The sequence below is a fragment of the Arachis duranensis genome, chromosome 9, assembly GCF_000817695.3.
Source record: "Arachis duranensis cultivar V14167 chromosome 9, aradu.V14167.gnm2.J7QH, whole genome shotgun sequence".
NCBI classification, from domain to species: domain Eukaryota; kingdom Viridiplantae; phylum Streptophyta; class Magnoliopsida; order Fabales; family Fabaceae; genus Arachis; species Arachis duranensis.
In genome coordinates this window covers 24,127,324-24,137,320 of record NC_029780.3, presented here as the reverse complement: position 1 = coordinate 24,137,320, position 9,997 = coordinate 24,127,324, and the positions used below count along the sequence as shown (strand labels likewise).

The 9,997-nt window shown below is 38.7% G+C and overlaps 1 non-coding gene across 1 annotated transcript; it reads left to right on the top strand.

Moving 5' to 3' along the window:
• Positions 1 to 8,352: 8,352 nt before the first annotated feature.
• Positions 8,353 to 8,460, top strand: LOC127742183 (small nucleolar RNA R71). Its single transcript, XR_008003370.1, has one exon. It is a non-coding gene; the product is annotated as a small nucleolar RNA R71 (small nucleolar RNA).
• Positions 8,461 to 9,997: the final 1,537 nt, after the last annotated feature.

Below are 9,997 nucleotides of genomic sequence, written 5' to 3'. Positions count from 1 at the left end.
CTATTCACAATATTCACATATATACAATAACCAATAACATAACACCATTGCAATTCCCCGGCAACGGCACCATTTTGATGAATAGATTTTTGATGGTTAAGAATTTCACAAATAAATTCTCGTTGCAAGTATAGTTTCTAAACTAACTAAAATCCTTTCATACAAAAAATTATTTTGTCACAAGTACAAACCCCTAAAAATAATAACCGATGTATTCAAACCTCGGGTCGTCTCTCAAAGGAATTGTAGGGAAGATTCAAACCTCGGGTCGTTCTCCCTAGGAATTACAATAAAGTGTCTTGTTATTGGTTTGAGTTGTTTTGGGGTTTTGATAAGAAGCATGAAAAGTAAATGGCAATGAAAGACTAGCTTTAGTGCACTCCAAACCAATTAGCAATCTCTCCAATTACCAATCAACAAAGGAATTAGATAACTCAAGTGTCACTAATTACTCTACCTAGGCCAAGAGGAACAAAATCTATACTATATCTATAAGAGACATTTCAACAAACACATAAAGTGCAATAGAAGTAATCATTATTAAATGAAAGAATTAAAGGAAACTACAACTACAAAAATAAGAGATCAACAATAGAAAAGCAAAGAAGACACATTTAGTATGAATTACCTCTTATTGAATTGGAAGAATGTAGAAGGAACAATACTAGATCTACAACAAAATATAAGTACAACATAAAGGGAATTACAACAAAAGAGTAGAAGAAGATGAATGTAGCAACAAAGAATTGAGAGGTAGAAGTGGAAGAAAGCAAAGATTAAAACCTAGATCTAAGAACTAATCCTAATCCTAATCCTGATTCTAGAGAGAAGTGAGAGCTTCTCTCTCTAAAACTAATTTTCCCTCCAAAACTAAGCTAAACTAAACTAATGGTAACTAACTTATGTTTCCCTCTTCATTCCTTGGGTTAAATAGCATCAGAAATGAGTTGGATTGGGCCCACAAGGCTTTAGAATTCGCTGGCCACGTTTTGCTTTAAGTGAACCAGGTGGCAGCAACGGCGCGTGCGCATACTATGCACGCGCGCGCCACCATACGTGTAGCAACTATGGCAAATCTTATATCGTTTCAAAGCCCCGGATGTTAGCTTTCTAACCCAACTAGAACCGCATCATTTGGACCTCTGTAGCTCAAGTTATGGTCGTTTAAGTGTGAAGAGGTCGGCTTGACAGCTTTCCGGTTCTTTCATTTCCTCATGAGTTCTCCAACTTTTCATGCTTCTTTCTTCATTCCCTTGATCCAATCTTTGCCTCCTAAACCTTAAATCACTTAACAAACATATCAAGGCATCTAATGGAATCAAGGAGAATTAGATTTAGCTATTTTAAGTCCCAAAAAGCATGTTTTCACTCCTAAGCACAATTAAGGGAGAAGTTATAAAACCATGCTATTTCATTGAATAAATGTGGGTAAAAGGTGATAAAATCCCCTAAAATCAATACAAGATAAACCCTACAAATGGGGTTTATCAACCATCTTCTCCTTTTTACCTTCCCCCTTTTTTCTTTTATAACTAACTCTCTTAGCCGGTGATGGCTGATCCACTTCCGCACCCTTTTCAGCCACAGTATGACTACTTGAACCCTACTTCTCTACAATCTTGATACGAAAAAATGGCCGCAAACCATTTGAGGTCACCTTCAGAGCTTTTTCCACTACAAAAAACATAATCAATGTCAAAACACCATAAAAAGCCAAAAAGAAATCCTACACATATAAGCATTACCTATATATTCAGCTAACCCCTCTTTATCCAATTCAAGTTCAAGAAGATCCATAACAGATAACAACAAAGACGAAGATATGTTACTAACCAGGAACTCAACAATCATCTCATTTCTATACTCCATCCTATCCATACCTAATATTTGCCTAAGCCTCGGAACCCAAAAAAGATGAAACTTCTCCATCAAACACTCATCCACATACCACGGAAAATCACCCTCAGTAACACTGGTACGCAAAATCGTGATCTGACACACTTTCTTCGCAACTCCGCTTAGCTGACCAGCAAGTGCACTGGGTCATCCAAGTAATACCTTACGTGAGTAAAGGTCGATCCCACGGAGATTGTCGGCTTGAAGCAAGCTATGGTCATCTTGTAAATCTCAGTCAGGCAGATTAAAATGGTTATGGGGTGGTGATAATTAAAAGACAGATAAAACATAAAATAGGATAGAGATACTTATGTATTTCATTGGAAGGAATTTCAGATAAGCATATGGAGATGCTTTGTTCCTTTTGAATCCCTACTTTCCTACTGCTTTCATCCAGTCATGCGTACTCCTTTCCATGGCAAGCTGTATGTTGAGGGATCACCGTTGTCAATGGCTACCATTCGTTCTCTCAGTGAAAATGGTCCGGCTACGGGTTACGTAGGGCTAATCATCTATCGGTTCTCACTTATGTTGGAATCCTTTTGCGCACTGTCACTGTGCCCAGCACTCGCGAGTTTAAAGCTCGTCACAGTCATCCCATCCCACATCCTACTCCGAATACCACAGACAAGGTTTAGACTTTTTGAATCTCAAGAATGCTGCCAATTAATTCTAGCTTATACCACGAAGACTTTGATCTCACGGAATATAAGGCTCTGTTGTCAGGAGAGGCAACCATGCATCGTGAACCAGGAGGCCAAGAGATATACATTCAAGCTTGTTTTCATGTAGAACGGAAGTGATTGTCAGGAACGCGTTCATAAGTGAGAATGGTGATTAGTGTCACTTGATCATCACATTCATCATGTTGAAGTGCGAATGAATATCTTATAACAAGAATAAGCTTGAATTGAATAGAAAACAGTAGTAATTGCATTAATTCATGAGGAATAGCAGAGCTCCACACCTTAATCTATGAGGTGTAGAAACTCCACCATTGAAAATACATAAGTGATGAAGGTCCAGGCATGGCCGAATGGCCAGCCCCTAAGCGTGATCAAGAGATCAACAGTGATACAAAGATAGTCTCAAAAATGATCTTAAGATCTCCCCATTGAAAATACAATAGTAAAAGGTGCTATTTATAATGACTAGTAACCTAGGATTTACAGAGATAAGTAAATGATGCAGAAATCCACTTCTGGGGCCCACTTAGTGTGTCCTTGGGCTGAGCATTGAAGCTTTCACGTGCATAGGCTTTTATTGGAGTTAAACGCTAACTTTGGTGCCAGTTTGGGCGTTTAACTCCAGCTTTTATGCCAGTTTTGGCGTTTAACGCCAGAAAAAGGTAGAAGGTTGGTGTTAAAATGCCAGTTTGCGTTATCAAAACTTGGGCAAAGTATGGATTATTATATATTGCTGGAAAGCCCAAGATGTCTACTTTCCAAAGAAATTGAGAGCGCGCCAATTGGTCTTCTTTATCTCCAGAAAATCCATTTCGAGTGTAGGGAGGTCAGAATCCAACAGCATCTGCAGTCCTTTTTCAGCCTTTGAATCAGATTTTTGCTCAAGTCTCTCAATTTCAGCCAGAAAATACCTGAAATCACAGAAAAACACACAAACTCATAGTAAAGTCCAGAAATATGATTTTTGCATAAAAACTAATAATTATATACTAAAAACTAACTAAATTATACTAAAAACTACCTAAAAATAATGCCAAAAAGCGTATAAATTATCCGCTCATCACAACATCAAACTTAAATTGTTGCTTGTCCCCAAGCAATTGAAAACAAAATAGAATAAAAAGAAGAGAATATACAGTGAATTCCAACATATCAATGAAGTTTAGCTCCAATTAGATGAGCGAGACTAGTAGCTTTTTGCTTCTGAATAGTTTTGGCATCTCACTTTATCCTTTGAAGTTCAGAATGATTGGCATCTCTAGGAATTCAGAATTAAGATAGTGTTATTGATTCTCCTAGTTCAATATGTTGATTCTTGAACACAGCTACTTTATGAGTCTTGGCCGTGACCGTAAGCACTTTGTTTTCCAGTATTATCACCAGAGACATAAATGCCATTGCTTTGTATCATGACTTTAACCACTCAGTCTCAAGCTTTTCACTTGGACCTTCATGACACAAGCACATGGTTAGGGACAGCTTGATTTAGCTGCTTAGGCCAGAATTTTATTCCTTTGGGCCATCCTATCCATTAATGCTCAAAGCCTTGGATCCCTTTTACCCTTGCCTTTTGGTTTAAAGGGCTATTGGCTTTTTCTGCTTGCTTTTTCTTTTTCTTTCTTTTTCTTTTTCGCCATTTTTTTCGCAAGCTTTGTTATTCGCTGCTTTTTCTTGCTTCAAGAATCAATTTTATGATTTTTTAGATTATCAATAACATTTCTCTTTTTTTCATTATTCTTTCAAGAGCCAACAATTTTAACATTCATAAACTTCACTATCAAAATTATGCACTGTTCAAGCATTCATTCAGAAAACAAAAGGTATTGCCACCACATCAAAATAATCAAACTAATTTCAAGATAAGTTTCGAAATTCAAATATTTCTTGTTCTTTTGTAATTAGGCACTTTTTTTATTTAAGAAAGGTGAAGGGTTCATAGGACATTCATAGCCCTAAGACACAGATACTATACACTAATGATCATGTAATGAAGACTCAAACATAGATAACATATAAAGCATAAAAATCGAAAAATAGAAAGATAAGAACAAGGAAATCAAAGAATGGGTCCACCTTACTGATGGCGGCTAGTTCTTTCTCTTGAGGATCCAATGGAATGCTTGAGCTCCTCTATGTCTCTTCCTTTCCTTTGTTGCTCTTCCCTCATGGCTATTTGATCCTCTCTAATTTCATGGAGAATAATGGAGTGCTCTTGGTGCTCCATCCTTAGTTGCTCCATATTGGAACTCAAATCTCCCAAAGAGGTGTTGAGTAGCTCCCAATAGTTGTGTGGAGGAAAATGCATCCCTTGAGGCATCTCAGGGATTTCTTGATGAGGGACTTCCCCATGCTCTTGTTGAGGTCCATGAGTGGGCTCTCTTATTTGTTCCATCCTCTTTTTAGTGATGGGCTTGTCCTCTTCAATGATGATGTCTTCTCTTATGACAACTCCAGCTAAATTGCATAGGTGACAGATGAGATGAGGAAAGGCTAACCTTGCCAAGGTGGAGGTTTTGTCAGCCACTTTGTAGAGTTCTAGAGATATGAACTCATGAAATTTTATTTCCTCTCCAATCATGATGCTATGGATCATGATAGTCCGATCTACAGTCACTTCGGATTGGTTGCTAGTAGGAATGATCGAGCGTTGGATGAATTCCAACCATCCTCTAGCCACGGGTTTAAGGTCATGCCTTCTCAATTGAACCGGCTTACCTTTGGAGTCTCTTTTCCACTGAGCTTCTTCCACACATATGTCCATGAGGACTTGGTCCAACCTTTGATCAAAGATAACCCTTCTAGTGTAGGGGCGTGCATCTCCTTGCACCATTGGCAAGTTGAATGCTAACCTTACATTTTCTGGACTGAAATCTAAGTATTTCCCCCGAACCATTGTAAGCCAATTCTTTGGGTTCGGGTTCACACTTTGATCATGGTTTTTGGTGATCCATGCATTAGCATAGAACTCTTGAACAATTAAGATTCCACATTGTTGAATGGGGTTGGTGAGAACTTCCCAACCTCTTTTTTGAATCTCATGTCGGATCTTTGGATACTCATTCCTTTTGAGCATGAAAGGAACCTCAGGGATCACCTTCTTCTTGGCCACAACTTCATAGAAGTGGTCTTGATGGACCTTTGAGATGAATCTATCCATCTCCCATGACTCAGAGGTGGAAGCTTTTGCCTTTCCTTTTCTCTTTCTAGAGTTTTTTCCGGCCTTAGGTGCCATAAATGGTTATGGAAACACAAAAAGCAATACTTTTTTCATACCAAACTTAAAAGGTTTGCTCTTCCTCGAGCAAAAGAAGAAATAAGGACGAAAAAGAAGAAGAAATAGAGGAGATATAGAGTTGAGAGTGGTTCGGCCAAGGGAGAGAAGAAGTGTTTGTGATGTGTGAATTTGAAGGATGGATGAGGGGTTTATATAGGAGTGGAAAGAGAGGGTAGGGTTCGTGTATTAGGGGTTGGGTTTGGGAGGGAAATGATTTGAATTTGAAGGGTGAGGTGGGTGGTGTTGTTGGGGAAGAGTGGGTGGAGGTGATTGGTGAAGAGGTGATGGGGAAGAGAAATGGAGGTGATTGGTGAGGGGTATTTGGGGAAGGGTGTTATGGGAAGGTGTGAAGAAGAGAGAGAGTGTGAGTTAAGGTAGGTGGGGATCATGTGGGTCCACAGATCCTGAGGTGTCAAAGATTTCTCATCCTTGCACCATTTTGGCATGTAAACGCCCCTTCGAGTGCCAATATAATCCTGGCGTTAAACGCTAGATTGCTGCCCATTTCTGGCGTTTAACACCTACCTTTCTTCCCTTTCTGGCGTTTAATGCCAACTTGGTGCCCTTTTTAGCCGTTAAACGCCAGTCTGTTGCCCTTTTCTGGCGTTAAACGCCCAGAATGGTGCCAGATTGGGCGTTTAACGCCCATTCTGCTACCCTTACTGGCGTTTAAACGCCAGTAAGCTCATCTTCCAGGGTGTGCTATTTTCAATGCTGTTTTTTATTTTTGCTTTTATTTTTGTGACTCCACATGATCATCATCCTAAAGAAAACATAAAATAACATAGATAAATAAAATAAAATTGAGTTGCCTCCCAATAAGCGCTTCTTTAATGTCAATAGCTTGACAGGAAGCTCTTACAGAGCTTTACAGGTACTCAGAGCATGATGATGGCCTCTCAACACCAAACTTTGAGTTTGAATGTGGGGGATCTGTTTGACTCTGTATTGAGAGAAGCTTTTCATGCTTCTTCTCCATGTGTACAGAAGGAGATCCTTGAGCCTTAAACACAAGGTAGTCCTCATTCATCGAAAAACCAACTCTCCTCTGTCAACATCAATCACAGCTTTTGCTGTGGCTAGGAAGGGTCTGCCAAGGATGATGGATTCATCCTTATTCTTCCCAGTGTCCAAGATTATGAAGTCAGCAGGGATGTAAAGGCCCTCAACCTTCACTAAAACATCCTCTACAAGTCCATAAGCCTGTTTCATGGATTTGTCTACCATCTCTAGTGAGATTCTTGCAGCTTGTACCTTAAAGATTCTCAATTTCTCCATTACAGAGAGTGGCATGAGGTTTATGCCTAACCCCAGGTCACACAGAACCTTTTCAAAGGTCATGGTGCCTATGGTACAGGGTATTAAGAATTTTTCGGGATCCGGGTTCTTCTGAGGTAATATCTGCCTAATCAAGTCATTCAGTTCATTGGTGAGCAAGGGGGGTTCATCCTCTCAAGTCTCATTACCAAATAACTTGGCATTCAGCTTCATGATTGCTCCAAGGTACTTAGCAACTTGGTCTTCAGTAATATCTTCATCCTCTTCAGAGGAAGAATACTCATCAGAGCTCATGAATGGTAGAAGTAGGTTCAATGGAATCTCTATGGTCTCTGTATGATCCTCAGATTTCCTTGGTTCCTCAAAGGGAAACTTCTTTTCGTTCAGAGGACATCCCATGAGGTTTTTCTTACTGGGAATCACGTCCTCCTCATTCTCTCCAGGTTCGGCTATGTTGGTCATGGTTATGGCCTTGCACTCTCTCTTGGGATTTTCTTCTGTATTGCTTGGGAGAGTGCTAAGAGGAGTTTCAGTAACCTTTTTATTCAGCTTACCCACTTGTGCCTCCAAATTTCTAATGGAGGATCTTGTTTCATTTATGAAACTTAGTATGGTCTTAGATAGATCAGAGACTATGGTTGCTAAGCTAGAATGACTCTGCTCAGAGTTCTCTGTCAGTTGCTGAGAAGATGATGGAAAAGGCTTGCTATTGCTAAACCTATTTCTTCCACCATTATTGTTGTTGAAGCCTTGTTAAGGCTTCTGTTGATCCTTCTATGAGAGATTTGGATGATTTCTCCATGAAGGATTATAGGTGTTTCCATAGGGTTCTCCCATGTACACCTCTTCCATTGCAGGGTTCTCAAGATCATAAGCTTCTTCTTCAGAAGATGCTTCTTTATTACTGCTAGATGCAGCTTGCAATCCAGTCAGATTCTGAGAAATCATATTGACTTGCTGAGTCAATAATTTATTCTGAGCCAATATGGCATTCAGAGTATCAATCTCAAGAACTCCTTTCTTCTGAGTTGTCCTGTTGTTCACAAGATTTCTTTTAGAAGTGTACATGAACTGGTTATTTGCAACCATTTCAATGAGTTCCTGGGCTTCTGCAGGCATTTTCTTCAGATGAATAGATCTGCCTACAGAATGGTCCACTGACATCTTGGATAACTCAGACAGACCATTATAGAAGATACCTATGATGCTCTATTCTGAAAGCATGTCAAAAGGACACCTTCTGATCAATTGCTTGTATCTTTCCTAAGCTTCATAGAGGGATTCACCTTCCTTCTGTTTGAAGGTTTGAACTTCCACTCTAAGCTTGCTCATTTTTTAAGGTGGAAAAAATTTAGCTAAGAAGGCATTGACCACCTTTTCCCAAGAGTTCAGGCTGTCTCTAGATTGTGAGTTCAACCATATACTAGCTCTGTCTCTTACAGCAAAAGGAAAAAGCATAAGTCTGTAGACCTCGGAATCAACTCCATTGGTCTTAACAGTGTCACAGATTTGCAAAAATTCAGCCAAGAACTGATGAGGATCTTCCAATGGAAGTCCATGAAACTTGCAATTCTGTTGCATCAGAGAAACTAATTGAGGCTTAAGCTTAAAGTTGTTTGCTCCAATGGCAGGAATAGAGATGCTTCTCCCAGAGAAGTCGGGAGTTGGTGCAGTAAAGTCACCAAACACCTTCCTTGCATTGTTGTTGTTGGGTTCGGCCATGACTGTTTTGTCTGCTTTCTTTTCAAAATTTTCTGTCAGGTCCTCTTCAGAGTGTTGTGCTTTAGCTACTCTTAGCTTCCTCTTCAAGGTCCTTTCATGTTCAAAACCAACTTCAACAAGAATGTCTTTGTCTTTATTCCTGCTCATATGAAAGAGAAGAGAACAAGAAAGTATGGAATTCTCTATGTCACAGTATACAGATTCCTTGAGGTGTCAGAGGAAAATAGGAATAGAGTGATGAGGTAGATAGAGAAGATTTCGAACATATAAAGAAGGATAGAGTTCGAATTGCTAATTGAGGAGAAGTGTTAGTCCTTAAACAGAATGAGGTGAGAGGGGGGAATTTTCAAAAACAAATTTTTAAATAAAACTAAAAAATTTTAAAATAATTAAAAAGAATTTTGAAAAAGTGGTTGATGGTTTTTCGAAAATTAAAAGCGAGAAAGTGGTTAGGTGGTTTTGAAAAAGATTTTGAAATTAGCAATCAAAAGGATATGATTGAAAATTATTTTGAAAAAGATATGATTGAGAAGATATGATTGAGAAGATATGATTGAAAAAGAAATTAAAAAGATTTGATTTTTGAAATTAAAGTTGATGACTTGACTAACAAGAAATTTAAAAGATATGATTCTAAAATTCAAATATTGAACCTTTCTTAACAAGAAAGTAACAAACTTGAGATTTTTGAATCAAAACATTAATTGTTAGCAAGATTTTTGAAAATAGTGAAAGGAAAATGAAAAGGATTTAATTTTTGAAAAAGATATGATTGAAAAGATTTAATTTTGAAAGATATGATTTCAAAAATAAGAATTAAAACATGAAAAACTGAAAAAGATTTGAATTGAAAACTAACACACCTCCCTTGTGTCATCCTGGCGTTAAACGCCCAGGATGCTAGCCATCTGGCGTTTAACGCCCAGAATGCTACCTCTTTGGGCGTTTAACGCCCAACCAGGTACCCTGGCCTCTTTGTACTAAATTGATCATAACTTGAGCTACAAAAATTCGAATGAGGCAGTTTTAGTTGCATTATAAAGCTAACATCTGGGGATTCAAAATGATATGCAATTTGCCATAGTTGCCTTGCAGTTAGGTGACGTGCACGCGTGGTATGACGCATATGCATGACTGGTGT